The sequence below is a fragment of the Ictidomys tridecemlineatus genome, chromosome 9 (assembly GCF_052094955.1).
Source record: "Ictidomys tridecemlineatus isolate mIctTri1 chromosome 9, mIctTri1.hap1, whole genome shotgun sequence".
Classification (NCBI taxonomy): domain Eukaryota; kingdom Metazoa; phylum Chordata; class Mammalia; order Rodentia; family Sciuridae; genus Ictidomys; species Ictidomys tridecemlineatus.
In genome coordinates, this window is record NC_135485.1 from 86,421,522 (window position 1) to 86,448,610 (window position 27,089).

At 36.6% G+C, this 27,089-nt stretch overlaps 1 long non-coding RNA gene across 4 annotated transcripts in view; it reads left to right on the top strand.

Moving 5' to 3' along the window:
* LOC110597244 (uncharacterized) overlaps nucleotides 1-27,089 on the top strand; it is a 62,670-nt gene that overhangs the window by 28,845 nt on the left and 6,736 nt on the right. For 3 of the 4 annotated variants that reach the window (XR_013426002.1, XR_013426004.1, XR_013426003.1), the window contains one exon: nucleotides 691-26,902. This is a non-coding gene — a long non-coding RNA (uncharacterized LOC110597244). The remainder of the gene's footprint in view (nucleotides 1-690; nucleotides 26,903-27,089) is intronic. The other variant, XR_005737241.2, reaches the window with a different exon arrangement.

Consider the following 27,089-nt stretch of genomic DNA (forward strand, 5'->3'; position numbering starts at 1 on the left):
CTCCTTTAAAAACAACTTAATCAATGCAAGTAGAAGCTGTTACAAGACAGAGATTGTTTTCTGTACTTGGAAGCTATTCTAAGCCCGCATATACAAAGCACAGTGCAGCTCTTCAATATCACATTACAGGCACATAATTTATATGGTAGTAGCAAGAAATACCTTGGAGTAGGTTTACCAAATCTTGAGGAAAAACAAAAATTGCTATGTGTATTGATTCACAAAAGTTTTTGAAATTTGTTGGTCCAATTTTATCAAGTACTCATTCAATTGCATTTTACTGCTTCCTACAAACTGATGTTCAACAATGGCACAGATACTTGAAAATTAAACTGAATGTGCTGGTGCTGGGAAGAATTATGTTGAGTGCAACTTTAAACACAAACAAAGCAGAGGGTTCTCTTTTAAGACAGAGTAAATTGTAACAAGTTGAAATTGTGAGCACAAACTGCTTCTATTCTGTTTTTGTAAGCACTACTCAGCCAGCACATTCAAAGCAGACTTTTCCAATCACTTTTATGGGAAAATATCCAAATTGGTCTAGTAAGAAAAAGTTGTATGTAGGGTCACCAAACATTGAGGGGAAAGAGGGAAGAATGTGAATAGGATGGATTCAGAAAAGTTTCATTAAAATTCTTTCCCACACCTTTCTCACAATGTTCTTTTCCAATGCATTTGCCCACTTCATAGGAATTGATGTTTAACAATGGCAGAGACACTTCAAACTGAAACTGAATCTATCCATGCTGGAAAGAATTTTGTTGAAAACTACTTCAACCACAATAAAAAGCAGAGGGTTCTTCTTTAGAAGAGATGGAATTAATGCAATTAGAAGCTGATAAAATCTATGTATTATATTCTGAAATTGGAAAACTTAAGCATATTGCAAATCCTCTTCAGTTCTTCACCATCACATTGTGTGCACATTATTTAAATGGTGCAAGAAAAACCTTGAGACTGGGCTCACCAAAACTTGGGAGAAAACAGGGAATGTTAAGGCCAAACGTTCCTTGAAAATTGTTGGTCCACCATTTCCACAATACTCATTTCAATTGCATTTTCCTGCTTCATATGAACTGATGTTAAAATGAAACAGAAGCTTGAAACTGATACTGAATCTGCCCATTCAGGGAAGAATTATGTTAAATGCTACTTCAAGCACAAATCAGAGGGTTCTCCTTTAGAAGAGAGTAAATTCTAGCAAGTTGAAGCTGCTAGCACAAATGCTTCTGTTCTGTTCTTCCAAGGCTTACTCCGACAGCAAATTCAAAGCATAGTTTGGCTTTTCCCCATCATAGAGATGGCAAAATACTCAAATTGGTCTAAGAAGAAAAAGTTGTTTGTTGGCACACCAAATATTGAGGGGAAAGAAGGCAGTATGCATTCAGTAAAGTTTCATTGGAATTCTTTCCTACATCTTTCTCACAATGTACCTTTCCAATGCATTTGCCCACTTCCTATGAACTGATGTTTAATAATGGCATAGAAGCTTGAAATTGAAACTAAATCTGTCAGGGATGGGAAGAGTTCTGACGAATTCTACTTCAAGCACAAACATCACAGAGAGTTCTTTAACAGAGTGAATTGTGCAAAAAGAAGCTGTTAAAACACGTGAATTCTCTGCACTGGGAAGCTCTTCTAAGACAGCATATTCAAAGTGTGGTTTAGCCCTTAAACATCACATAGCAGGCACATTATTTAAATGGTGGTAGCAAGAAATACCATGGGACAAGGCTCACCAAACCTTGAAGAAATAGAGAGAATGTTAAGGCAATTCATTCACCAAATTTTCATTGAACTTCATTGGTCCACCAGTTCATTTCAATTGCATTTTTTTTGCTCCCTAAAAACTGTAGCTTAATAATGGCACAAATGTTTGAATCTCAAACTAAATCTGTTTATACTGGGAAGAATTCTGTTGAATGTTTCTTAAACCATAAGCAAAGCAGAAGGTTCTCCTTAAGAACAGAGTGAATTCTAGCAAGTAGAAGCTGCAATACAAACTAATTCTGTTTGGGATTTGCAAGCTCTACGCAGCCAGCACATTCAATGCAGACTTCATTTTTGCTTCATTGCTGTAATGGTAAAATATCCAAATTAGTCTAGGAAGAAAACAGTGTATATAGGCTCACTGAAAATTGAGAGAAAAGAGGGAAGGATGTGAATAAGATGCATTCAATAAAATTTCATTGAAATTCTTTTCTACACCTTTCTCACAATGTTCCATTCCAGTGTATTAATCTGCCTCCTTTGAACAGATGTTTAACAATGGTACAAACTCTTGAAACTGAAACTGAATCAGCCCTTGCAGGGAGAATTCTTGTGAATTTTACTTCAAGTGCAAACACAGCAGAGGTTCTTATTTAGAAAAGAATGAGTTCTAGCAGATGAAGCTGCAAGCACAAACTGCTTCTCTTTTGTTCTTGAAGGCAATAATGAGCCAGCACATTCAAAGCAGACATCAGCCTTTTCTCATCACAGTGATGGCAAAATATTCAAACTGGTCTAGAAAAAAAAAAAGTTGTATGTAGGATCAGCAAATATTGAGGGGAAAGAGAGAAGAATGTAAACAGGATGCATTCAGAAAATTTTCATTGGAATTCTCTCCTACAAATTTCTCACAATGTTATTTTCCAATGCATTTGCCTGCTTCCTTCAAACTGATGTTTAACAATGGCACAGACCTTTCAAACTGAAACTGAATCTGTCCATGCTGGGAAGAGTTCTATTTAATGCAACTTCAAGCACAAAGTAGTAGTTTCTGCTTTTGAATAGATGAACTTATGCAAGTATGAGCTGTGAAAACACACAGATTATATCAGCACTGGGAAGCTCTACTAAGCCAGCATATTGAAAGGGGGATTCACCATTCAACATCACATTGCAAGCACATAACTTAAATGGTGGTAGAAAAAAAAAAACTTTGGACAAGGTTCACTAAACTTTATGGGGAACAATGGAATGTTAAGAGAATTCCTCTCCAATGTTTTCTTGACATTTGTTGGTCCACCTTTTTCACAATACTCACTTAATTGCAGTTTCCTGTTTCCTATGAACTGATGTTTAATAATGGCACAGATGCTTCAAACTGAAACTGAATCTGCATGTGCAGGGAAGAATTCTATTGAATGCCACTTTAAGCACAATCCAAGCAGAGGTTGTCCTTTAAAACACAGTGAGTTCTAGCAAGTTGAAGTTGATAGCACAAACTGCTTCTGTTTTGTTCCTGCAAGCTCTACTGAGCCAGCACACTTAAAGCAGACATCAGCTTTTTACCATTATAGGGATGGCAGAATATTCCAATTGGTCTACAAATGAAAAGTTGTATATAGGATCACCAAACATTGAGTGGAAGAGGAAAAAAATGTAAACAGGATTTATTCAGTAAAGTTTCAATGGAATTCTCTCCTACAATTTTCTCACAACATTGTTTTCCAATGCATTTTCCTGTTTTCTTCAAACTGGTATTTCACAATGGCACAAATGCTTGAAACTAAATCTGAATCTTTCCATGCTGGATAGAGTTCTGTTGGATGCTACTTCAAGCACAAACAAAGGAGAGGTATCTCCTTTAAAAACAAGTGAATTTTTGTAAGTAGAAACTGTTAAAATTCACAGATTTCTTTTCTGAACTGGGAAGATCTTCTAAACCAGCATATTCAAAGCAGAGTACGTCACATTGAAGGCACAGAATTTACATGCTGGTAGCAAGAAATACCTTGGAGTAGGCTCACTAAAACTTGAAGAAAAAACAAAATTTTATGTGGATTCATTCACCAAAGATTCCTAGAATTTTGATGGGGTTCACCTTTTTAACAATACCCACTTCAATTGCATTTGCCCACTTCCTACAAACTGATGTTCAAGAATAGCACATTCACTTGAAACTGAAACTGAATTTCCTGATGCTTGGAAGAGTTCTGTTGAATGTTACTTCAAGCACAAACAAAGCAGAGGGTTCTCCTTTAGAACAGATGAACTCATGAAAGTACAAACTGTTAAAACACATGAATTATTTTCTGCACTGGGAAAATCATCTAAGGCAGCATATTCAAAGCAGGGTTCAGCCATGAAAACTCACTTTGCAAGCACATTATTTAAATGATGGTAGCAAGAAAAATCATGGAACTAGGCTTACAAAACTCTATGGGGAAAAGGGAATGTTACGGGGAGTCCTTCAAAATTTTCTTTAAATTTGTTGGTTTACATTTTTCACAATACTCCATCTAATTGCAGTTTCTGGATTCCTATGAATTGATGTTTAACAATGGTACAGATGCTTGAAACAGAAACTAAATCTGCTCATGCATGGAAGAATTCTGTTGAATTCTACTTCAAGCCCAAATAAAGCAAAAGGTTCTTTTTTTAGAACAGAGTAAATTATAGCAACTTGAAGCTGCAAGAACAAAGTTCTTCTATTGTCTTCTTGCAATCTCTTCTCAGCACAATCAAAGTAGACTTCAACCTTTCCTCATCACAATGATAGCAAAATATTCAAATTGATTTAGGAAGAAAAAGTTGTATGTAGGATCATGAAACATTGAAAGGAGACACAGAATAATGTGAATAAAATGTATTCAGAAAAGTTTCATGATTTTTTTTCCTACACTTTTCTCACAATGTTTTGTTTCAATGGATTTGCCCAATTCATAGGAACTCATGTTTAATAATGGCACATGTGCTCAAACTGAAACTGAATCTGTCTGTTCTGGGAAGAGTTTTATTGAATGCTACTTCAACCACAAACTAAGCAGAGGGTTGCCCTTTAGAACAGTGAACTATTGCAAGTAGAAGCTTCTAAACATGTAGATTCTCTTCTAAGAGAATGTTCTAATCCAGCCTATTCAAATCATGGTGCAGCCCTTCAATATCACATGGCAGCCACACTATTTAAATGGAAGTAGCAAGAAAAACTTTGGGACTAGGCACACCAAATTTTGGGGGAAAGAAGGAATGCTATGGGATTCATCCACCAAAGTTTCCTTGAAATTTGATTGTCCCCTTCTATGCAATACCCACTTCACTTGCATTTTACTTCTTATTCCGAACTGATATTTAACAATGACATGGATTTTGAAACTGAAACTGAATAGATACATGCATATTATTCTGTTGAATGCTACTTTAAGCACATAGAAAGCACAGGGTCTCCTATAAAACGAAGTGAATTTTAGCAAGTTGCAGCTGCTAGCAAAAATTGCTTCTGTTCTGTTCTGGCAACCTCTACTAAACCAGTACATCCAAAGTAGTCTTCAGCCTTTACAGATCACAGCAATGGCAAAATATTAAAATTGGCCTAGGAAGAAAAATTTCTATGTAGGATCACCAAACAGTGAGAGAGAAGATGGAAGAATATAAGTAGGGTGCTTTCAGTAATGTTTCATTATAATTCTTCCCTATAACTTTCTAACAGTATTTCTTTGCAATGTATTTGCCAGCTTCCTATGAACTGATGTTTAACAATGGCACAAAATGTGAACCTTAAACTGAATCACCTATGATGAGTAGAGTTTGGTTGAATACTACTTCAATCACAAAGAAAACAGAGGGTTCTCATTTAGGAAAAAAACTAATTCATGCAAGTAGGAAGTCTTAAAACACACGGGTTATCTTCTGAACTAGGAAGGTCTTCTAACTAAGAATATTTAAAGCAGGGTTCAGCCTCATATTGAAAAGGTTCAAAATCATATTGCAAGCACAATATTTAAATATTGGTAGCAAGAAAACCTTGAGATTAGGCTTACCAAATCTTATGGGTGAAGAGGGAATGTTATAGGAATTCCTTCACCAAAGGTTCCTTCTAACTCATTGATCTACCATATTCAAAATACTTCAATTTTCATTTCCTTCCTCTGAAATAATGTTTGACAATGGCACAATGCTTGAAACAGAAACTAAATTTGCCCTTGCACAGAAGAATACTGTTAAATGCCATTTCAAGCACAAAGAAAGCAGAGAGTTCTCCTTTAGAACAGAATAAATTATAACAAGAGGAAGCTGCAAACACACAGTTCTTCTCTTCTGGTCTTGCAAACTCTACTCAGCCAGCACATTCAAAGTAGACTTCAGCCTTTCCCCATCACAGTGATGGAAAAATATTCAAATTGGTCTAGGAAGAAAAAGTTGTATATAGGATCTCCAAACATCCAAGAGAAAGTGGAAATAATATGTATAGGATTCATTGAGAAAAGTTTCATTAAAATCCTTTTTAAAACCTTTCTCACAACATTCCTTTCCAATGTATTTGCTCACTTCAAAAGAGCTGATGTTTAACAATGGCAGAGAAGCTTGAACCTGGATCTGAATCTGCCCATGCTGGGTAGAGTTTTGTTGAAGGCTACTTTAACCAAAAAAAAAAAAAAAAGAGAGAGAGAGAGGAGGTTTTCCTTTAAAAGATATTCAAATAATGCAATTAGAATCTGTCAAAACCTATGGATTCTCTTCTTCACTGGAAAGTTCTTCTAAGCCAGCACATTCAAAGCTCTGTTTAACCATTCAACATCCCATTTCAGGTACATTATTTAAATAGTGGTTGCAAGATAAACATTCAGTCAAGGCTCACCAAACTTCGTGGGGAACATGGGGATTCCTCACCAAAGTATCCATGGACCCACTTTTTCACAATACTCACTTCAATTGCAACTGCTTCATACAAACTGATGTTTAACAATGACAGCGATGCTTCATAGTGAAACTGAATCTGCACATGCAGGGAAGAATTCTGTTGAATCCTACTTCAAGCACAAACCAAGCAGAGGTTCTCCTTTAAAACACAGTGAGATCTAGCAAGTTGAATTTGCTAGCACAAACTACTTGTGTTCTGTTCTTGCAAGCTCTGCTGAGCCAGCACATTCAAAGCAGACATCAGCCTTTTACCATTATAGGGATGGCAGAATATTCCAATTGGTCTAGGAAATAAAATTTGAATATAGTAGCACCAAATATTGAGTGGAAAGTGGAAAAAATGTAAACAGGATTTACTCAGTAAAGTTTCAATGGAATTCTGTCCTAAAATTTTCTCACAATGTTCTTTTCCATTGCATTTGCTTTGTTCCTTCAAACTGGTGTTTTACAATGGCACAGACTCTTGAAACTAAATCTGAATCTGTTCAGGCTCAGTAGAATTCTATTAAATGCTATTTTAGCAGCAACAAAGGAGATACCTCTCATTTACAAAGAAGTGAATTCATGCAGTAGAAGCTGCTAAAACACAACGATTCTTTTCTGCCCTGGAAGCTCTTCTAAGCCAGAATATTCAAAGCATGGTTTAGCCCTTCAACATCACATTGCAGGCACATAACTTAAATGGTGGTACCAAGAAATACCTTGGAGTAGGCTCAAAAAACCTTGTGGGGAAAATTTTTATGTGGATTTATTCACTAAAGTTTTTGAGAAGTCTGATGGTCCACCTTTCTAACAACACACACTTTAATTAAATTTTCCAGCTACCTACAAACTGATGTTCAACAGTGTCACAGTTGTTTGAAACTGTCACTGAATCTGATGGTGCTGGAAAAAAATTCTGTTGAATGTTACTTCAAGCACAGGATTCTCCTTTAGAACAGATGAACTCATGAAAGTACAAGTTGTTAAAACACATGTATTATCTTCTGCACTTGGAAGCTCTTCTAAGCCACCATATTCAAAGCAGGGTTCAGCCATGCAAACTCATATTGCAAGCACATTATTTAAATGGTGGTAGCAAGAAAAACCTTGGGACTAGGGTCACCAAAACTTGTTGAGAAAGAGGGAATGTTCTGTGGATTCCTTCACCAAAGTATCTTTGTAATTCATTGGTCCACCTTATTCACAATACTCACTTCACTTGTAGTTTCCAGCTTTCTATTAAATGATGTTTACCAATGGCACAGATGCTTGAAACACAAACTAAATCTGCCCATGCATGAAATAATTCTGTTGAATGCTACTTGAAGCACAAACCAAGCAAAGAGTTCTCTTTTTAGAGCAGAGTAAATTATAGCAAGTTGAAGCAGCAAACACAAAAAACTTCTATACTCTTCTTGCAATCTCTGTGCAGCCAGCATATTCAAAGCAGTCTTCTGCCTTTCTCAATCACAGTGATGGCAACATGATCAAATTGGTCTAGGAACAAAACTTCATATGTAGGATCTGCAAACATCAAGGGGAAAGTGGGAATAATGTGAATAAGATGCATTGAGAAAAGTTTCATTAAAATTATTTTCTAAATGATTCTCACAACGTTCCATTTCAATGCATTTGCCCACTTCATAGACACTGATTTTCAGGTGTCACAGAAGCTTGAATATGAAACTGAATCTGCTGGGTAGACTTCTGTGAATGTTACTTCAACCACAGAGAGAGGAGAGGGTTCTCATTTAGAATAGATGGAATTATACAATCAGAAGCTGCCAAAACCACAGGTTCTTTTCTGCTCTGGGAAGGTCTTCTAAGCCAGCATATTCAAAGCTCTTTTCAGCCATTCAACATCCCATTCCAGTCACATTATTTAAATGGTGGTTGCAAGAAACACTTTGGGACTACACTCACCAAACTTGAGGGGAAACAGGGAACGTGAGAGGGATCGATTGGCCCAAGTTTGTGGGTCCACCTTCTTCAAAATGATCACTTCCCTTGCATTTTGCTAATTCTTTTGAATTGATGTTTTAACAATGACACAGAAGCTGGAATCTGAAACTGAATCTGCCCATACTGCTGAGATTTCTGTTGAATACTACTCCAACTACAAAGAAATTAGAGGATTCTCTTTTTGAACAAAGTGAATTAAAGCAATTACAAGCTCCAAAAACACAGAGTCTCTTGTGCTGGGAAGCTCTTCTAAGTTAGTGTATTTACAGTGCACTCTAAAGCCCTTCAATATCACATTGCAGTCATATTGCTTACATGGCCATACCAAGAAATACCTAAAAACTAGATTCACCACAATAGGGAGGGAACAGAGGAATATTATGGTGATTGATTCACCAAAGTTCCCTTGATATTTTTTGATCCACCTTTTTCACAATGCTCACCTTAATTGCATTTTCTTGCTTCATTTTAACTGATGTTTAACACTGAAACACATTTGAAAGTGAAAGTGAGTCTACACCTGCAAGGAAGAATTCTGTTGAATGATACCTTAAGAACATAAAACACAAACAGTTCTTCTTTAACACAGAGTCAATTCTAGCAAGTTGAATCTGCTATCACAAACTGCTTCTGTTCTGTTCTGCCAAACTCTACTCAACCAGCACATTCAATATAGTCTTCAGCCATTTCACATTAGACCAATGGCAAAATGTCTAGGAAGAAAAAGTTGTATGTAGCATCACAGAACACTGAGGGGAAAGAGGTAAGTATGTCAAAAAAGATGCATTCAGTAAAGTTTATTGGAATTCTTTCCTACAACTTTCTCACAATGTTTCTTTCCAATACCTTGGCCCACGTTTTATGAACTGATATTGACCAATGGCACGGAAGCTTGAAACTGTGACTTAATCTACCTGTCCTGGGAAAAGTTCTCTTGAATTCTACTTCTAAACCAGCATATTCAAAGCTCTTTTCAGCCATTATTTCACACTGTTCTAAAGGCTTTTCTTTTAGAACAGAGTGAAATAATGCAAGTAGAAGCATAAAGATTCTGTTCTGCACTGAGAAGCTCTTCTAAACCAGCATATTCAAAGCACAGTTCAGCCCTTCAACACCCCATTACAGGCACATAACTTAAATTGTTTGTAGCAAGAAATATCTTGGGGTAGGCTCAACAAAATTTGAGGAAAAAGAGAAACTTTTATGTGGATTAATTCACCAAAGTGTCGTAGAAATTTCTTGTTCCATCTTTTTTACAATACTTACTTCAATTGTATTTTCCTGTTTCCTACATACTGATGTTCAAAAATTGCCCAGTCACTTGAAACTGAAACTCTATCTTCTGCTAGTAGGAAGAGTTCTGTTGAAAGCTATTTCAAGCAATAACAATCCACAGGGTTCTCCTTTAGAACAGATGAAAACATGCAAGTATGAGCTGTTAAAACTCACGACTTACCTTCTACACTGGAAAAATATTCTAACCCAGCATATACAGAGCAGTGTTCAGCCATTCAACATCATATTGCAAGCACATAATTTTAAAGGTGGTAGCAAGAACAACATTGGGACTATGCTCACCAGTCCGTGGGGGAAAGAGGGAATGTTATGGGGATTCCTTCACCAAGTTTACTTGTAATTCATTTGTTCACCCTTTTAACAATGCTCACTTCAATTGCAGTTTCCCACTTCCTAAAAACTGATGTTCCATAGTGACACAGTCAATTGAAACTGAAACTTAATCTGCAGGTGCTGGGATGTCTTCTTTTTAATGCTACTTCAACCACAAACAAAGCAGAGAGTTCTCCTTTAGATAAGAGTAAATTATAGCAAGTTGAAGTGGCAAACACAAAGAGCTTCTTTACTCTTCCTGCAATCTCTACTCAGCCAGCAAATTCAAAGCATTCTCTGCCTTTCTCAATCACGGTGATGGCAAAAGATTCAAATTGGACTGGGAAGAAAAGTTGTATGTAGGATGTCCAAACATCCAGGGAAAAGTGTGAATAATGTGAATAGGATGCATTGAGAAGTGGTTCATTAAAATTCTTTCATAGATAATTCTCACAATGTTCTTTTCCAATGCATTTGCCTACTTCCTAAGCACTGATTTTCAGGTGTTACAGAAGCTTGAATATGACAGTGAATGTGCCAGTGCTGGGTAGAGTTCTGTTTAATGCTACTTCAACCACAGAGAAAGGAAAGAGTTCTCCTTTAGAAGAGATGGAATTATACAATTAGAAACCTCCAAAACCCATGGATTCTCTTCTACTCTGGAAAGGTCTTCTAAGCCAGCAATATTAAAGCTGTGTTCAGTGATTCAACATCTCATTCAAGGCACATTACATTAATGGTGGTTGCAAGAAAAACCTTGGGACTGGGTTTGCCAAACCTTGGAGGAAAACAGAGAATGTGTCCACCTTCTTCGCAATAATCACTTCCCTTGAATTTTGCCACTTCCTCCAGTTGATGTTTAACAATGACACAGAAGCTTGAATCTGAAACAAAATCTGCCCATACTTCTAAGAGTTCTGTTGAATGCTACTCCAACCATAAACAAAGTAAAAGATTCTCCTTTTAAACAGAGTGAATTAAAGAAATTAGAAGCTCAAAAACAAAATGATTCTCTTCTGTTGGGAAGCTCTTCCAAGACAGTATATTTACAAAGTGCTATATAGCCTTTCAACATCACATTGCAGGCACATTACTTAAATGGTGGTACCAAGAAATTCGTAAAAACTAGACTCACCAAGATGTGGAGAGAATGGAGGAATATTATGAGAATTGATTCAGCAATGTTTCCTTGATATTTTTTGGTCCAACTTTTTCACAATGCTCACCTTAATTGCATTTTCCTGCTTCATAATATGTGATGTTTAACACTGAAACAGACATTTGAAAGTGAAAGTTAGTCACTCATGCAAGGAAGAATTCTGATGAATCCTACCTCAATTACGTACAACACTGAGGGTTCTTCTTTAAAACAGAGTCAATTCTAGCAAGTTGAATCTGCTATCACAAACTGCTCCTGTTCTGTTTTGGCAAGGTCTATTCAATCAGCTCATTCAATATAGTCTTCAAAAATTTCACATCAGAGCAATAGCAAAATAGTCAAATTGGTCTAGAAAGAAAGTTGTATGTAGGGTCACAGAACATTGAGGGGAAAGATCTAAGTATGTCAAAAGGATATATTCAGTAAAGTTTATTGGAATTATTTCCTACAGCTCTCTCATAATGTTTCTTTCCAATACATTGGCCCACTTTCTGGGAACTGATATTGACCAATGGCACAGAAGCTTGAAACTGTGACTGAATCTGCCTGGGCTGGGAAGAGTTCTCTTAAATGCTACTTCAATCACAAAGAAAGCAGAGGTTTCTGCTTAGAACAGATTTAATTAGTGCAAGTAGAAGCTATTAAAACATACAGATTCATTTCTGCACTGAGGAGATCTTCTAAGTCATCATGTTCAAAGCAAAGTTCAGCCCTTCAATACGTCATTGCAGGCACATAACTTAAATGTTGGTAGCAAGAAATACCTTGGGGTAGGCTCACCAAAACTTGAGAAAGAAGAGAAATTTTTAAGTAGATTCATTCACAAATGTGTCCTAGAAATTTCTTGCTTCATTTTTTTTACAAAACTTACTTGAATTTCATTTTCCACTTCTTACAGACTGATGTTCAACAATTGTCAAGTCACTTGAAACTGAAACTATATCTACTATTGGTGGGAAGAGTTCTGTTGAATGTGACTTCATGTACAAACAATCCAGAGGGTTCTCCTTTAGAACAGATGAACACATGCAACTAGGAGCTGTTAAAACTCATGACTTATCTTCTACATTATAAAAGTCTTCTAACCCAGCATATACAGAGAAGTGTTCAGCCATTCAACATCATATTGCAAGCATCAATTTAATTGGTAGTAGCAAAAAGAACCTTGGACTAGGCTCACCAGTCCTTGTGGGGTAAGAGGGAATGTTATTGGGATTCCTTCACCAAAATTCCTAGTAATTCATTTCTCCACCTTATTCAAAATGCTCACTTCAATTGCAATTTTCTATTTCTTACAAACTAATGTTCCACAGTGACACAGTCACTTGAAACTGAATCTGCTGGTGCTGGAAAATCTTCCTTTTAATGTTACTTCAAGCACAAACCAAGCAGAGAGTTCTCCTTTAAGGCAGATGCACTCAGGCAAGTACAAGCTGTTAAAACACACAAATTATCTTCTTTACTGAGAAGCTCATCCAAGTCATCATATTCAAAGAAGGGTTCAGCCATTCAAAATCACATTGCAAGATCATTATTTAAATAGTGGTGGCAAGAAAAACATTGGGACTAGGCTCCCAAATTGTTATGGGGGAAAAGGGAATAGTTTGGGGATTCCTTCACCAAATTGTTTTGTAATTACTGCTCCACCTTATTCACAATATTCATTTCAATTGTACTGTCCCACTTCCTATGAAATGATGTTTAACAATGGCACAGATGCTTGAAAATGAAAGTGAAACTGTACATGCAATGAAGAATTTTGTTGGATGCTAGTTCAAGCACAAACCCAGCGGAGGTTATCCTTGAAAAAATACTGAGTACAGTGAAGTTGAATCTCCTAGCAAAAACTGCTTCTGTTCCATTCTTGCAAGCTCTACTTAGCCAGGACATTCTTAGCAGACATCAGCCTTTTACCATCACAGCAATGGAAGAATATTCAAATTGTTCTAGGAAAGAAAAGTTGTATGTAGGTTCACCAAACAGAGAGAGGAAAGTGGGAATAATGTGAATAGGATGCATTGAGAAAAGTTTCATTACAATTCATCTTTTCTAAACCTTTCTCACAATATTCCTTTCCAATGCAATTGCCCACTTCTTATAAACTGATGTTTAACAACTGCACAGAATCTTAAACCTGAAACTGAATTTGCCAGTACTGGGTAGAGTTTCATTGAATGCTACTTCCACTACAAAGAAATAAAACAGTTCTCCTTCAAAAGAGATGGCATTAGTGCAATTAGAAGATGCCAAAGCTCACAGATTCTCTTTTGCACTTCAAAGTCTTCTAATCCAAAATATTCAAAGCATTTTTCAGCCATTCAATATGATATTGCAAGCACAATACTTAAAAGGTGGTAGCTAGATAAACCTTGGGATTATGCTCACCAAAGGTTGTGGGGAAAGAGAGGATATGATGAAGATTCTTTCACCAATGTTTGTTTGTTGTTCATCAGTTTACCTTATTCATAATACTCACTACAATTGGAGTTTCCCACTTCCTGTGAAATAATGTTTAACAATGGCACAGATGCTTGAAACACATACTAAATCTGCCCATGCACGAAAGAATTCTGTGGAGTGCTACTTGACACACATACCAAGCAGAGGGTTCTTCTTTAGAGCCATGTAATTTACACAAAGTTGAAGCAGCAAGCACAAAGAAATTCTATATTCTTGCAATCTCTGCTCAGTCAGTACATTCAAAGTAGTCTTCTGCCTTTCTCAATCACAGTGATGGCAAAATAATCAAATTGGTCAAAAAGAAAAAGTTGTATGTAGGATCTCCAAATGTCCAGGGGAAAGTGGGATTAATGTGAATAGGATGTATTGAGAAGAGGTTCATTAAAATTCATTCCTAAACTATTCTCACAACATTCTTTTCCAATGCATTTGCCCACTTCATAGGCACTGATTTTCAGGTGTCACAGAAGCTTGAACCTGAAACTGAATATGTTTATGCTGGCTAGAGTTGTGTTGAATGCTACTTTAACTACAGAGAAAGAAGAGGGTTCTCCTTTAGAAGAGATGGAATTATACAATTAGAAGCCACCAGAAGCATGTATTCTCTTCTGCTCTGGGAAGGTCTTCTAAGCCAGCATTATCAAAGCTCTGTTCAGTGACTCACCATCCCATTTTAGGCACATTACTTAAATGGTGGTTGCAAGAAAAACCTTGGGACTAGTTTCATTGAACATTGGAGGAAAACAGGGAATGTGAAGGGGATTCATTGACCCATGTTTCCTTGAAATTCGTGGGTCCACCTTCATCACAATACTCACTACCCTTGAATTTTGCTGCTTCTTTCGAATTGATGTTTAACAATGAGATAGAAGCTTGAATCTGAAAAGGAATCTTCCCATCTTCTGAGAGTTCTGTTGAATGCCACTCCAGCCACAAAGTAGAGGATTCTCCTTTTGAACAGAGTGAATTAAAACAATTAGAAACTCCAAAAACACAAAGAGCTCTTCTAAGGCAGTATGTTTACAAAGTGCTATACAGCCCTTCAACATCACATTACAGACACATTACTTAAATAGGGGTACCAAGAAAATAGATTCACCAAAATGTGGAGGGAATGGATGAATGTTATAGGGATTGATTCACCAAAGTTCCCTTGATATTTCTTGTTCCACTTTTTTGAAAATGCTCACTTTAATTGCATATACCTGCTTCATTCTAACTGATGTTTAACTCTGAAACAGACATTTGAAAGTGAAAGTGACTCTACACATGTGAGGAAGAATTCTGTTGAATCTTACCTCAAGCACATACAACACATAGGGTTCTTCTTTAAAACAGTCAACTCTAGCAAGTTGAATCTGCTATTACAAACTGCTTCTGCCCTGTTCTATTCTGGCAAGCTGTTCTCAACCAGTATGTTCAATATATAGTCTTCAGCCATTTCACTTCAGGCCAATGGCCAAATATTCAAATTGGTCTAGGAAGAAAAAGTTGCATGTAGGGTCATAGAACATTGAGGGGAAAGAAGTAACTATCTAAAAGGATGCATTCAGTAAAGTATATTGAAATTCTTCCCTACAACTTCCTCACAATGTTTCTTTCCAATACATTGGCCCACTTTTTGCGAACTGATATTGACCAATACCACAGAAGCTGAAAAATGTGACTGAATCTACCTGTTCTGGGAAGAGTTCTCTTGAATACTAGTTCAACCACAAACAAAGCAGAGGGTTCTCCTTTAAAACAGAGTGAATTAATGCAAGTGGAAGCTATTGAAACATGCAGATTCTGTTATGCACTGAGAAGCTCTTCTAAGCCAGCATATCTAAAGCACAGTTCAGCCCTTCAACAACCCATTGCAGGCACATAACTTAAATGTTGGTAGCAAGAAATACCTTGGGGTAAGCTCACCAAAACTTGAGGAAAAAGAGAAACTTTAATGTGGCTTCATTCACCAAAGTGTCGTAGAAATTTCTTGTTCCATTGTTTTTACAATACTTATTTCAATTGCATTTTCCTGTTTCCTACATACTGATGTTCAACAATTGCCCAGTCACTTGAAACTGAAACTCTATCTGCTGCTGATGGGAAGAGTTCTGTTGAATGCTACTTCAAGAACAAACAGTCCAGAGGGTTCTCCTTTAGAACAGATGAATAACTGCAAATATGAGCTGTTAAAACTCACAACTTATCTTCTACATTGGAATAGTCTTCTAACCCAGCATATACAGAGCAGAGTTCAGCCAGTTAACTTCATACTACAAGCACATAATTTAAAAGGTGGTAGCAAGAACAACCTTGGGACTAGGTTTACAAGTACTTGTGGGGAAAGAGGGAATGTTATAGGCATTCCTTCACCAAAATTCCTTGTAATTCATTTCCCCAACTTTTTCACAATGCTCACTTCAAAAGCAATTTTCTGCTTTCTGCAAACTGATGTTCCACAGTGACACAGTTGCTTCAAACTGAAACTGAATCTGCTGATGCTGGGAAGGAAGTCTGTTATTTAATGCTACTTCAACCACAAACAAAGAAGAGGGTTCTCCTTTAGAACAGATGCACTCAGGCAAGTACAAGCTTTTAATATACACAAATTATCTTCTGCACTAGGAAGCACAATAAGTCAGCATATTCAAAGAAGGGTTCAACCATTCAACATCTCATTGCAAGTGCATTATTTAAATGGTGGTGACAAGAAAAGCCTTGGGACTAGGCTCCTCAATTCTTGTGGGAAAAAGGGAATATTATGGGGATTCCTTCACTAAATTGTTTTGTCATTTACTGGCTCACCTTATTCACTATACTCACTTTAATTGTACTACCCTGCTTCCTATGAAATTATGTTTAACAATGGCACAGATGCTTGAAAATGAAAGTGAAACTGTACATGCAATGAAGAATTCTGTTGGATGCTAGTTCAAGCACAAACCCAGCAGAGGTTCTCCTTGAAAATGCACTAAGTACAATGAACTTGAAACTCCTAGCAAAAAAAAAAAAAAAAACTGCTTCTGTTCCATTCTTGCAAGCTCTACTTAGCCAGGACATTCTTAGCAGACATCAGCCTTTTACCATCACAGCAATGGAAGAATATTCAAATTGTTCTAGGAAAGAAAAGTTGTATGTAGGATCTCCAAACATAGAGAGGAAACTAGGAATAATGTGAATAGGATGCATTGAGAAAAATTTCATTAAAATTCTTTTCTAAACCTTTCTCGCAATAATTCTTTCCAATGCATTTGCCCACTTCATAGAAACTGATGTTTAACAACTGCACAGAATCTTAAACCTGAAATTGAATTTGCCAGAGCTGGGGAGAGTTTTGTTGAATGCTACCTCCACTACAAAGAAATAAGACAGTTCTCCTTCAAAAGAGATGGCATTAGTGCAATTAGAAGATGCTAAAGCTCACGGATTCTCCTTTGCACTGCAAAGTTCTTCTAAGCCTGCATATTCCAAGCAGGGTTCATCCATTCAACATGACATTGAAAGCACAATACTTAACAGGTGGTAGCTAGATAAACCTTGGGATTATGCTCACCAAAGGTTGTGGGGAAAGAGGGAATATGATGAAGATTCTTCACCAATGTTTGTTTGTAATTCATTGGTTTACTTTATTCACAATACTCACTTCAATTGTAGTTTCCTGCTTCCTATGAAATGATGTTTAACAAATGCACAGTTGATTGAAACACTAAATCTGCCCATGCACAAAAGAATCCTGTTGAATGCTACTTGAAGCACAAACCAAGCAAAGTGTTCTCTTTTACAGCAGAGTAAATTATACCAAGTTGAAGCTGCAAGACATTGAGCTTTTTTACAATCTCTACTTAGCCTGCACATTCAAAGCACTCTTCTGCCTTTCTCAATAACAGTGATGGCAAAATATTCAAAGAGGTCTAGGAAGAAAAGTTGTATGAAGGATCTCCAAACATCCAGGGAAAAGTGGGAGTAATGTGAATAGGATTCACTGAGAAGAGTTTCATTAAATTTTTTTCCTAAATGTTCTCACAATATCCCTTTCCAATACATTTGCCCACTTCATAGGCACTTATTTTCAGGTATCACAGAAGTTTGAACCTGAACCTGAATCTGTTTATACTGGCTAGAGTTGTGTTGAATGCTACTTCAACCACAGAGAAAGAGGGTTCTCCTTTAGAAGAAACAGAATTATACAATTAGAAGCCACCAAAAGCATGGATTCTCTTCTGCTTTGGGAAGGTCTTCTAAGCCAGCATAATCAAAGCTCTGTTCAACCATTCAACCTCTCATTCCAGGCACATTATTTAAATGGTGGTTGCAAGAAACACTTTGGGACTAGGCTCACCAAAACTTGGTGATAACAGGGAATGTCAGAGGGATTCATTGACCCAAGTTTCCTTAAATTTTGTGGGTTCACATTCTTTGCAATACTCACTTCCCTTGCATTTTGACACTTTCTTTGTATTGATGTTTAGCAATGACATAGAGGCTTGAATCTGAAACTGAATTTCCCATGCTGCTAGGAGTCCTGTTGATTGGTACTCCAACCACAAACAAAGAAGAGGATTCTTCTTTTGAACAGAGTGAATTAAAGCAATTAGAATCTCCAAGAACACAAAGATACTCTTCTGTTGGGAAACTCTTCTAAGCCAGCATATTTACAAATGACTGTATAGTCCTTCAATGTGACATCGCAGGCACATTAACAAAATGCTGGTACCAAGAAATACCTAAAAACTAGATTCAACAAATTGTGGAGGGAATGGAGGAATGTTATGGGAATTGATTCACCCAAGTTCCCTTGATATTTTTTATCCACCTTTTTCACAATGATCTCTTTAATTGCATTCTCTGGCTTCATAATAACTGTTGTTTAACACTGAAATAGATATTTGAAAGTTAAAGAGAGTCTACACATGAATGGAAGAATTATGTTGAATCCTATTTCAAGCACATACAACACAGAGGGTTCTTCTTTAAAACAGAGTGAATTTTATGAAGTTAAATACACTATCACAAACCACTTTTTTTCTTATTCTTTCAAGCTCTACTCAACCAGCACATTCAATATAGTCTTCAGCCATATCACATCAGAATAATAACAAAATATTCAAATTTGTCTAGGAATAAAAAGTTGTATGTAGGGTCACAGAACATTGAGGGGCAAGAGGTAAGTATTTCAAAAGGATGCATTCAGTAAAATTTGTTGGAATTCTTTCCTATGACTTTCTCACAATGTTTCTTTCCAATATATTTGCCCGACCCTGCTAACTGATTTTACAAATGGCACAGAAGTTTGAAATTGTGACTGAATCTACCTGTTCTGGGAAGAGTTCTTTTGAATGCTACTTCAACCACAAAGCAGAGGGTTCTCCTTTAGAACAGTGTGAATTAATGGGATCCAAGATGGCAGAGTAGAGGAGACACTGTTTCTGGCTGTTATTTGCATGAATCCATGAAAGCTATCATGCAGCTTCTCCACAGGCTCGCCTTGATGGAACACAACATCTCAGAGCCTGTGACAGGACCCCATGCAGCAGATTTTCACAGAATCCACCAAAGCTGCAAACACTGAGCAGAACTCAGAGCCTCTGTGTTTCGGTAAGACCCCAGACTCTGGTCCCAAAGCCAGCAGTTTGAGCACACATGCAACTCTCAAGCAGCGGAGTAGAAACACCAATTCAGCATCTCTGAAAAGTGGCAGAATGCCAAACTATTCTCTGCTCTCAGCCAATTCACTGGACCGTGTTCTAGCCATAGCACGAGGACATCCCAGCTCCCCCCACCTCACCAGATACCCCAATGCAGGAAACAGATGGACTACATCTTTGAAAACTTTTCTTGTCATCCTTTGGTGGGTGTGGCTACCAGCATGGATCTTTGACTGTACAGGTGATGTATTGTTGATATTGAGAACTGTCAACATTGTCCTTCCCCTCAAAGGAGGGATCCTGGAACTATACTATAAGTCTCTAGGATAAAAATAACAACACACCAGTCCCACAGAGCAAGAAAGATATGCGAGCAACATGAAAAGACAGGAAGAAATTACCACAAAAAATTCAAGACAGCACATTATTATAAGAATTAATAGAAACAGCAGAAAAAATAACAGAGAATGATTTCAGGATTTACATGATTTAGATGTTTTGGAATCTCAAAGAAGACATTAGATAGCAAATACAGACATTGGAAGATCACTTTTACAGTGAGCTACATAAATAAATCCAAGAAGCAAACGATCACCTCTACAGGGAGACAGAAGTTGTAAAAAACATAAACAAAAAGAAATAATTGAAATGAAAGAAATAATAAACTAAATTAAAAACACAAATGAGAGCATCACCAGCAGAGTAGACAACCTAGGAGGTAGAACATCAGACAGCGAAGACAAAGTATATCATCTTGAAAAGAACGTAGACAGCACAGAGAAAATGATAGGAAACCAAAAGTAGAACATCCGAGAAATATGGGGTAGCATAAAGAGCAATTGGGATAGAGGAAGGCAAAGAGGTACAAACCTAAGGAATGAGCAATCTGTTTAATGAAATAATATCAGAAAACTTTCCAGACACAAAGAATGAAACAGAAATCCAAATCCAAAAAGCCTACAGGATGCCGGATGTGCAAAATCACAACAGATCCACACCAAGACTCATTATAATGAAAATGCCCAGCATACAGAATAAGAAGAGAATTTTAAAAGCCACAAGAGAAAGGAATCATATTACATATAGGAGTAAACCAATTAGGATAACCACAGATTTTTTAACACAAACACTGAAAGCTACATGATCCTGGAAAAACATATTTTAAACACTGAAAGATAATGGGTTTCAACCAAGAATCTTGTATCTAGAAAAACTAGGCTTCAGATTTGAAGATGAAATATAAACCTTCCACAATAAAGGAAAGTTAAGAATGGACAGCTAGAAAACTGGCACTACAAAACATCTTTGGCAAAATATTTCAGGAAAAGGAAATGAAAAACAACAATGAAAACTAACAGAGTGAGGTAGAACACTAAAAGAAAAAAACTAATCAAAGAGGAAAAAAAAACAAGTCAAGTTATGTAACAAAAATAAACAAATATGGCTGGAAATACAACCCATGTCTCAATAGTAACCCTAAAAGTTAATGGTATAAACTCACCAATCAAAACACATAGGCTAGCAGATTGGATTTTTAAAAGAGCCAACATTATGCTGCCTACATGAGACTCATTTGATAGGAAAAGATATACACAGACTGAAAGTGAAAGATTGGGAAAAATCATACCACTCACGTGGACTGTGGAAGCAAGCAGGGGTCTCCATATTCAAAAAAGTAGACTTCAAGCCAAAGTTAATCAAAATGGATAAAGTTGGACACTACATACTGGTCAAGGGAACCATACATGAACAAGAGAAAACAATCATAAATATTTATGCCCCCAACAATGGTGCAGCTATGTTCATCAAACGAACTCTTCTCAAGTTCAAGAGTCAATTTGACCACAACACAATAATCTTGGGTGACTTTAACAAACCTCTCTCACCAATGGACAGATCTTCCAAACAAAAGTTGAATAAAGAAACTATAAAGCTCAATAACACTATTAATAACTTAGACTTAAGTGATATATATAGAATATATCAACCAACATCAATTGGATACACTTTCTTTTCAGCAGCACTTGGATCCTTCTCAAAAATAGACCATATAATATGCTACAGGGCAACTCTTAGCAAATAAAAAGAAGTAGAGACACTACCATGCATTTTATAAGATCATAATGGAATAAAATTGGAAATCAATGATATGATAAAGAATAAAAAATTCTGCATCACATGGAGACTGAACAATATGCTACTGAATGAACAATGGGTTACATAAGACATCAAGGAGGAGATTTAAAAACTCATGGGGTAAATGAGAACACAGACACAACATATGGAAAATTCTGGGACACTATGAAAGCGTACAAAGAGGAAAATTCATTGCATGGAATTCATTCCTTAAAAGAAGAAAAAGTCAACAAATAAATGACCTCACACTATATCTCAAAGTCATAGAACAAGAAAAATAAAGTAGAAAAAGCAGTAGAAAGCAATAAATAATTAAAATGAGAGCTGAAATCAATGAAATTGAAACAAAAGAAACAATTGATAAAATAAAACTAAAAGTTAGTTCTTTGAAAAAATAAATAAGATTGACAGACCCTTAGCCATGCTAATGAAGAGAAGGAGAGAGAGAAACCAAATTACTAGCATATGTGTTGAAAAAGGCAATATCACAACAGACACTACAGAAATACAGAAGATAATTAGAAATTATTTTGAAACTTTATACTGTAATAAAATAGAAGACAGTGAAAGCATTGATAAATTCCTTAAGTCATATGATCTGCCCAGATTGAGTCAGGAAGATATACATAACTTAAACAGACCAATATCAAGTGAGGAAATATAAGAAGCCATCAAAAGACTACCAACCAAGAAAAACCCAGGACAGGATGGATACACAGACGACTTCTACAAGATCTTTAAAGAAGAACTAATACCAATACTCTTCAATTTATTTCAGGAAATAGAAAAAGGGGGAACACTTCCAAACTCATTCAATGAGGCCAATATCACCCTAAATTCAAAACCAGAAAAAACACTTTAGAGAAAGAAAACTTCAAACCAATATCTCTAATGAACATAGATGCAAAAATCCTCAATAAAATTATGGCAAACCAAATATAAAAACATATCAAAAAGATCATGCACCATGATAAAGTGGGATTTATCCCAGGGATGCAAGGTTGGTTCAACATACAGAAATCAATAAATGAAATTCAACACATCAATTGACTTAAAGATAAGAATCATATGATCATCTCGATAGACACAGAAACAGCATTTGACAAAATACAGCACCCCTTTATGTTCAAACCACAAGAAAAACTAGGGATAATAGGAACATATCTCAACATTGTAAAGGCTATTTACCCTAACCCTCAGGACAACATCATTCTAAATGGAGAAAAATTGAAAAATCTGGAACAAGAAAGGGATGCCCTCTCTCACCACTTGTATTCAAGATAGTTCTTGGAACACTGACCAGAGAAATTAGACAGATGAAAGAAATTAAAAAAATAAGTGTAGGGAAAAAAAAAACTTAAACTAGCATTATTTGCTGACAATATGATTTTATACCTAGAAGACCCAAAAAACTCCACCAGAAAACTTCTAGAACTAGTAAATGAATTCAGCAGAGTAGCAGGGTATAAACTCAACACCCATAAATCAAAGGCATTTCCATATATCAGTGACAAATCCTCTGAGAAGGAAATGAGGAAAACTACCCCATTCACAATAACCTAAAAAAGATACTTGGGAATCAACTTAACAAAAGAGATGAAACATCTATACAATGAAATCTACAGAAACTTAAAGAGATAAATAAAAGAAGACCTTAGAAGATGGAAAGATCTACCTTGCTCATAGATAGGCAGAATTAATATTATCAAAATGTCCATACTACCAAAAACACTATACAGGTTTAATGAATTTCTGATCAAAATCTCAATGGCATTCCTCAGAGAAATAGAAAAGGCAATAATGAAATTCATCTGGAAAAATATGAGATCCAGAATAGCTAAAGCCATTCTAAGCAGGAAGAGCAAAGCAGGTGGTATCACTATGCCAGACCTTAAACTGTACTACAAAGCAATAGTAACAAAAAATAGCATGGTACTGGCACCAAAACAGGCTGGTAGGCCAGTGGTACAGAATAGAGGACACAGATACTAACCCACAAAATTACAATTATCTTAAGTGAGACAAAGGTGCCAAAAACATGCACTGGAGAAAAGATAGCATCTTTCACAAATGGTGCTGGGAAAACTGAAAATCCATATGCAACAAAATGGAATTATACCCCTGTCTCTCACCATGCACAAAACATAACTCAAAATGGATCAAGGACCTAGGAATTAAACCAGAGACTCTAATAGAAGAAAAATTAGGCCCTAATGTCCATCATGTGGGATTAGGCCCCAATTTCCTTAATAAGAATCCTATAGCACAATAATTTAAAACAAGAATCAATAAATAATATAGAATCAAACTAAAAAGTTTTTCTCAGCAATAGAAACAATCTGTTAGGTGAATAAAGAGCCTACATATTGAGAGAAAAATTTTACCCCTCACACATCAGATAGCGCACTAATCTCTAGGGTATATATAGAACTCAAGAAGCTAAGCACCAAAAAATCAAATAACCCAATCAATAAATGGGCCAAGGACCTGAACAGACACTTCTCAGAAGAGGATGTAAAATCAATCAACAAATTTACAAAAAAAATGCTCATCATCTCTAGCAATCAGAGAAATGCAAATCAAAACTATTCTAAGATATCATCTAACTTCAGTCACAATGGCAACTATTATGAAGACAAACAACAAGTGTTGGCGAGGATGTGGGGGAAAAGGTACACTCATATGATTGCTGGTGGGACTGCAAATTGGTGAAGCCAATTTGGAAAGCAGTATGAAGATTCCTTGGAAATCTTGGAATGGAACCACCATTTGACCCAGCTATTACTCTTCTCAGACTATACCCAAAGGTCATAAAAACAGCATACTACAGGGACACAGCCACATCAGTGTTTATAGCAGCACAATTCACAATAACTAAACTGTGGAGTGAACCTAGATGTCCTCCAGTGGATGGATGGATTAAAAATGTGGCATTTATACATGATGGAATATTACTCAGCATTAATAAAGAACAAAATCATGGCATTTGCTGGTAAATGGATGGCGTTGGAGAATATAATGCTAATTGAAGTTAGCCAATCCCCCCAAAACCAAATGCCAAATGTTTTCTCTGATATAAGGGAGGTGACTCATAGTGGGGTAAGGAGGAAAAGCATGGGAGGATTAGATTAATTCTAGATAGGGAAGAGGGATTGGAGGGAAAGGGAGGGTGAAGGGGATTGGCAAGATGGTGGAAAGTGATGGTCATCATTATATAAAGTACATGTATGAAGACTTGAATTGGGTGTCAACATTCCTTATATACAAACATAGATATGAAAAATTGTGTTAAATATGTGTATTAAGAATTATAATGTTAAAAAGTACATATATAATGACATAAATTAACGTGAACATACTTTATATACAGAGATAAAAAATTGTGCACTGTATATGTAATAAGGATTGTAATGCATTCCACTGTTATTGTATATTTTAAAAAATAATAAAATTTTAAAAACAGTGTGAATTAATGCCAGTAGAAGACTCTAAATCATGCAGATTCTCTTCTCCTATAGCACAGGAATTTGCTATTCAAAGCAGAGTTCTGCCATTCAATATCACATTGCAGGCACTTAACCTAAATGGTGGTAGTAAGAAATACCTTGTAGTAGGTTCAATAGACTTTGAGGGATAAAATTGTTATGTGAATTCATTCACCAAGGTATCCTAGAAATCTGTTGGTTCACATTTTCCACAATACTCACTTCAATTGCAGTTTCCCGTTCCCCAAGAACTGTTGTTTAACAACGGAACAGACTCTTGAAACTGAAACCTAATCTTCCGGTGCTGGGAAGTGTTTTGTTGAATCTATTTCAAGGACAAACAAAGCAGAGGTTTCTCCTTTAGAACAGATGAAGTACAAACTGTTAAATCACACAGATTATCTCTGCACTGGGAAGCTTTTAAGCCAGCATATTCAAAACGGGGTTCAGCCATTCAACAAAATATTGCAAGCACATTATTTAAATTCTAGCAGCAGGAAAGACCTTCAGATGAGGCTTACCAAATGTTGTTGGGTACAAGGGAATATTAAGGGTATTCCTTTCCAAATTTGCTTGACATTCCTTGCCCCCCCCCTTTTTTTTTTAACAATACTCACTTATATTGCAGTTTCCCCCTTATACAAAGTGATGTTTAAGAGTGGCAAAGATGCTTGAAACTGAAACTGAATCTGCCCATGCTGGGAAGAGTTCTGTTGAATGATACTTCAACCACAAACAAAGTAGAGGATTCTTCTTTTGAACAAGTGAATTAAAACAATTAGAAGCTCCAAAAACACATGGATTGTCTTCTGTTCAGAAGCTCTTCTAAGCCAGCATATTTACAAAGTGTTGTACAACCCTTCAAAATCACATTGCAAGCACATTTATTTAAATGGTAATACCTAGAAATACCTAGAAACTAGACTCACCAAAATGTGGACGGGACTGATGGATATTATGGGGATTGTTTCACCAAAGTTCCTTTCTTATTTGTTGGCCCACCTTTTTCACAATGCTCACTTCAATTGCATTTCCTCGCTTCATAATAACTGATATTTGACAATGAAACAGGAAACTGAGTCCATGCATGCAAGAAACAATTTTTCTAAATGCTACCTCAAGCACATACAATGCAGAGGATTCTTCCTTAAAATAGAGTCAATTGTAGCAAGTTGTGTCTGCTATCACAACCACTTCTGTTCTGTTATTGCAAGCTCTACTCAACCAGCAGATTCAAAGTAGACTTCATCCTTTTCCCATCAGGGATATAGTGAAGCCAGACTTACAGGGAGGTAGTTAGTTAGGTAAATTGGGTCTAATATTGAGTAAGATAAATAAAATGGAGGCCATTTTAGAGAATGGAGTTCAGGAAAGCAGAGCAGCACTTGAGGAAATTGAAATGTTAATGTCCCCAAGGCCCAGAACCCATCCTAAGGAACTGTTAATGAAACATCTCCCAGAAAATAGGGAAGTGCTAATCAAAAGCCACCACAGGCCCTTCCTGCCCAGATTACTCCTTCAGCCCACTTATCTCCCACCTTTTGGGCCTTCCCACCTGCATTCTACCACTGCAAGATAAAGGGAAACAAAGGACAGGAGTGTGGGAAAGCTAAAAGAAGACATTAGCTATAAAAGAGGGAAGATCTCCCTCTTCCACGGATTCTGCCTTTTGAGTCCCCTTCTTCCTCCAGGGAGAAGTCTTTTCTGCTATCCTTTAATAAATCCTTCTACTTTCCACTCTACACTTGCCTTGGCATGCTTGTCTGGTGTTATACTTCAGCATTCCGGGAAGCAAGGACTTGTCACCAGTAAACAGCAGTAACAGATTGGAGGTCCCCACCAAGACCTACACCAAGGTAAGCACCTCTTCATGCACCTGAAATCTGTCTGAGTTGCATCTTTTTCTCTTTTTCTTTCTGGAGGGTGATGTGGGCACCCAACAACTATTCAAACACAACTAGTGCAATGGCCACTCTTCAAGACTCAGGTGAGAGGTTTCCAGGCCTAGGCAGCTCTCAATCACCTGTTCAATACAGAGCAGGC